General features: G+C 47.8%; 1 pseudogene; it reads left to right on the top strand.

The window, feature by feature from the left end:
- Positions 1–591: 591 nt before the first annotated feature.
- LOC109375322 (glutamine synthetase pseudogene) lies at positions 592–1,713 on the top strand (annotated as a pseudogene).
- The last annotated feature ends 3,071 nt before the right edge of the window (positions 1,714–4,784 follow it).

Genomic DNA, 4,784 nt, shown 5'->3' with positions numbered 1-4,784 from the left:
TAAGCCAGCCTTTGCTTCGAAGGGGCAAATGCTTTGAACTCCTCTTCCTGGTGGTGGGCTGCAGTGCTCCTCAGCTGCCAGCCCTGACCTTGAAGCTGCTAGTCCAGCTCCCTGGGTCAACGAGCCAAAACTCATTCTTCCTTTTTGCTGCTGTCCTTTTAAGGGATCAGCCATTGCTCTGGAGAGCAAAGATTGTTGAAAACTCACAGAGCTTTAGGGTCGTAACCATAGCTACCAGTTGCCCAGCTCTCCTTTGTGACATCACCTGCCCTTTCAGCCAGTAAACCCTATAGCAACAGGAAGGGGCTAGTCTCACCCATCCCATGGCCATGTGCAGTGGTCACTGTTAGAGCTCAGAACAGTTAAGTCTCTCAGACCATGTCACCCAGCCAGCAAGGGGAGGAAGCAAGGATTTGAACTCCATCAAGCCGACCCAAGTCCACGCTGCAGAAGGTATCAGTGAGACAGCTGAGAAAGGCAGAAGAGCAGAACACCTGAACAGCACCCCGGCCTCCTCTCCTCTCCTCTGCGCACCTCGCTCTGCGGCCTGCCCGGCCTGACACCTGCTCGCCCCCCAGAACATCTTCCACCATGGCTACCTCGGTGAGTTCCCACTTGAACAAAGGCGTCAAGCAGCTGTACATGTCCCTACCTCAGGGCAATAAAGTCCAAGCTACGTATATCTGGATTGATGGTACTAGAGAAGGACTGCGCTGTAAGACCCGGACTCTGGACAGTGAGCCCAGCTCTATAGAAGAGTTGCCTGAGTGGAATTTTGATGGCTCCTGTACTTCTCAATCTAAAGGCTCCAACAGTGACATGTATCTCATCCCTGCTGCCATGTTTCGGGATCCTTTCCTCAAGGACCCCAACAAGCTGGTGTTCTGTGAAGTCTTCACCTATGACCGAAAGCCTGCAGAGACCAACTCAAGGCATACCTGTAAACACATAATGGACATGGTGAGCAATCACCACCCCTGGTTTGGAATGGAGCAGGAATATATGCTCCTGGGCACAGATGGGCACCCTTTTGCTTGGCCTTCCAATGGCTTCCCTGGGCCTCAAGGTCCATACTACTGTGGCGTGGGAGCAGAAAGAATCTATGGCAGGGATATCGTGGAGGCTCACTATCGGGCCTGCTTGTATGCTGGCATCAAGATCTCAGGCACAAACGCTGAGGTCATGCCCGCCCAGTGGGAATTCCAGATAGGACCCTGTGAAGGAATCCACATGGGAGATCATCTCTGGGTGGCCCGTTTCATTCTGCACCGGGTGTGTGAAGACTTTGGAGTCATAGCAACCTTTGATCCTAAGCCCATTCCTGGGAACTGGAAAGGTGCTGGCTGCCACACCAACTTCAGCACCAAGGCCATGCGAGACGAGAACAGTCTGAAGCGCATTGAGAAGTCCATCAAGAGACTGAGCAAGCGGCACCAGTACCACATCCGAGCCTATGATCCCAATGGGGGCCTGGACAATGCCCGCCGCCTGACTCGATTCCACGAGACCTCCAACATTGATGACTTTTCTGCAGGTGTGGCCAACCGTCGTGCCAGCATCCGCATTCCCCGGCCTGTCGGCCAGGAGAAGAACGGTTACTTTGAAGACCGTCGCCCCTCTGCCAACTGTGACCCCTTTGCGGTGACAGAAGCCCTGGTCCGCACCTGTCTTCTCAAGGAAACTGGTGACAAGCCCTTCCACTACAAAATCTAAGTGGACTAGACTGGCAGCCATGGAACCCCTTCGCATTCCTCATCCCGCTCCTACTCCCACCCGCTCTCAATTGTAATAATAAGTGTCACTTGAAGAGCAAAACAGCAAGGTCTCTTGTTTTATTCCTCATGCCCACTTGCGTTCTTCACCCAGGATAAAGGGGTCAACTTCCTCTTTTTTTTTTAAGATTTTATTGGGGAATTGGGGAAGGGAACAGTGTTGGGGAATTGGGGAAGGGAAAGTCGTGTTTTTCCAGGACCCATCAGCTCCAAGTCAAGTTGTTGTCCTTCAGTCTTAGTTGTGGAGGGCGCAGTTCAGCTCCAAGTCCAGTCACCGCTTTCAATCTAGTGTGTGTGGGGGGGCGGTAGTGGGGGCGCAGCCCACCATCCCATGCAGGAGTCGAACCGGCAACCTTGTTGCACACTGAGCCATCCAGCCACCCGTGGGTAGCTCACTGGCTGCTCAGTTCAAGGTGCGGTGTTTAATCTTAGTTGCGGGAGCGGGAGCGGGAGCAGGAGCAGGGGTCGCGGTGCACAGCCCACCATCCCATGCAGGAGTCCAATCTGCAACCTTGCTGCTAAGAGCATGCGCTCTCACCACCTCAGCGGTAGCTCAGCTTGGGTGCAGTTCACTGGCCAATGTGAGAATCGAACTGGCCACCCTGTTGCTCAGAGCTCAGACTCTAAACAACTGTGCCACCTGGTCGGCCCCAAAGGGGTCAACTTCTTAATCTACACACACACACACACACACACACACACACACACACACACACCCTTTTCTCCAGCTATCACTGAAGTTTTGTACTGTGTTAGAAGGGAGGGGGACGGAAACATAACCACTGCTTCCATTTAATCAGGCATGTTTGTCCAATAGGCAAATCTATCCGGACAGTGAGCATAGTACTTGTGAAGGGAGGGGAAGGAATTTTTCTTCCAGATAGCTGGAGGGGGTGGGGGAGCTGGGCTTACTCCCTGATTAGGTTACATTCCCCTCTCACTGGGAAGTTCCAGTTCTTAAAAGACTATAACCAGCTTTCGAATAAAAGTGAGAAAGGAAAGAGACAAAGGGTGGGAGTCAGGCAGGCAGGAAAATGCCCTTTTACCCTGGCATGCTTCCGTTGCCTGGGGCTAAATGCCCTCACTTGAAGACAAGCTCAGCATAAAGGGCTAGGATGGGTAGCCCTACCTTAGAAGAAAAGGTTCTCATTGATTGGTCCCCATTTGTACCACAAAGCAGAGTAGTGTTTTGATATTTAAGTGCAAAAACGAAAACATTATATACATGGGTGCGCGGATATGTATGTATTTGTCTAAAAGAGAAAAACCATTCTGGTCACTGGGAGCCAAATTTGAGGGGAGTAGTCTGATTAGAAATAAGGATCTCCTTTTGAATGGCGGTGAGGGTGGCGGTGTCTGGAAAGTGACCTGTTTGGGGTTATTTCCTCACCACTACGTAAGGGTTTCTCTGTGTCCTGCCCAGCCTCCTGGAGGGAGTGGACACTGGTCAAGTACACAGGAAGAAAGCATGTTATAGCAGCAGCACTCACGCAAGCCCCGTGGCTTTGGTTTCAGGTACACATGTACATGTACACACAGGGTGTAGAAATAGGTGTTGGTTGGTCACCTTGAGCATGTTACTCGCAAGGGGGCTTTGGGGTTATTTTCTGGTGGGACTAGCATGTCACTAAAGCCGGCCTTTTGAGATATATATATATATATATATATATATATTATTTTTTTAATTTAAAGAACTATATTGTGTGTGTGTGTGTATATATACAAGGACAAATCAAGACTTTAGACCAGTGCTGTTGATATAGTAGTCCCCAGACATATGTAGCTGGCTAAATGTTAAGCGTATATTAAATAAAATAAAAAGTCAGTTTTGGGCAACATTTTAAGTATTCAATAGCCATACATGGTTAGAGACTACTCTGTTGGACAGTAGAGATATAGAACATTTCTAGCATCATGAAAAGTTCTATGGAACAGCCTTGTGTATTTTAAATAACCACAGAAGCCCAGCTCAGTATTTTGGTCATTTTTATTTGGATTATGTTAAACTAAAATGAAAACCTATGTTAGGAATTTTGGGGGAATTGCCACATTTGCTCACCTTTAATCATTATTTTTTTGTCACTTCGAGGAAATATACCAGAGAGAAATTAAAAATAAAATGTCCCCTATACCCATGTTGGCTCTTTATTAAATTAATAACTGAGTCACAGAAAAGATATTTGCTTTCCCAATACTATTTTTTAGTGCTCAGTCTGTTTTCAGAGAGGTGATTGGGAAAATGCCCTAGTCAGAATTACCGTGTTTTCCTCAAATATGAACTTCTGTGTAGTTTTTAAATGACTACAAGTTCTACCACATCAACCTAAGGGGAATGATTGACGAACAGCCATACATCATTTTCTTCCGGTTATTTCCAGGAAGAACAAAGGGAAACAAGGTGTATTAGATCTTCCAAAGCTGAAAAGATTTCCTTCACAAACCCAATGCTAATCAAGAGGAGCTGTCGATGTTTACCATGAACACAATTCATATAAGTGCCCAAATAGGCAAGTTGGATCCATTCACCCATGGAATTGGAGCCTCTTACAACTTACTGAAGGAATTGTGGTATCATAATGTTTCAGAGCTAGAAAAGGTCTGAGAAAACATTTTATCTACATCTGGAGATAAAGAGACCGAGATGCAAAGTGAAGGGACACTGCCGGTTAGTAGCAGAACCGGAACTTCCGGGGCCACAAGAATCTGTTTGGCCTCAGATCACTGGTGTTTTCCTTGTCGAAGCCTGGCCAGAACAGTGAATGGCCTTTCGCTGAGGTACTGAGAACATACCAGAATGTCTGAGGTGTCTGTTATATCCCATGTCAGGTTCAACCACTTCTGGTAACTTCCCCAGATGGTGATTGTCAAAATCCTGACACAACATAAAGCTACAAACATCCCTTGCCATTCACCAGCTCTCAGTGTCTGAAAACAGATCAGCCACTTTTGCCCTTCAAGACCCTCTGCTGCTTCCTTCAAAGGAGGCAGCAGTTCAAAGGAAAGTAGCAATGT

This window comes from Hipposideros armiger, unplaced genomic scaffold, assembly GCF_001890085.2.
Source record: "Hipposideros armiger isolate ML-2016 unplaced genomic scaffold, ASM189008v1 scaffold_927, whole genome shotgun sequence".
Taxonomy (NCBI): domain Eukaryota; kingdom Metazoa; phylum Chordata; class Mammalia; order Chiroptera; family Hipposideridae; genus Hipposideros; species Hipposideros armiger.
Note: the sequence above shows the minus strand (reverse complement) of the source record. Positions and strands in the feature narration are given on the sequence as shown.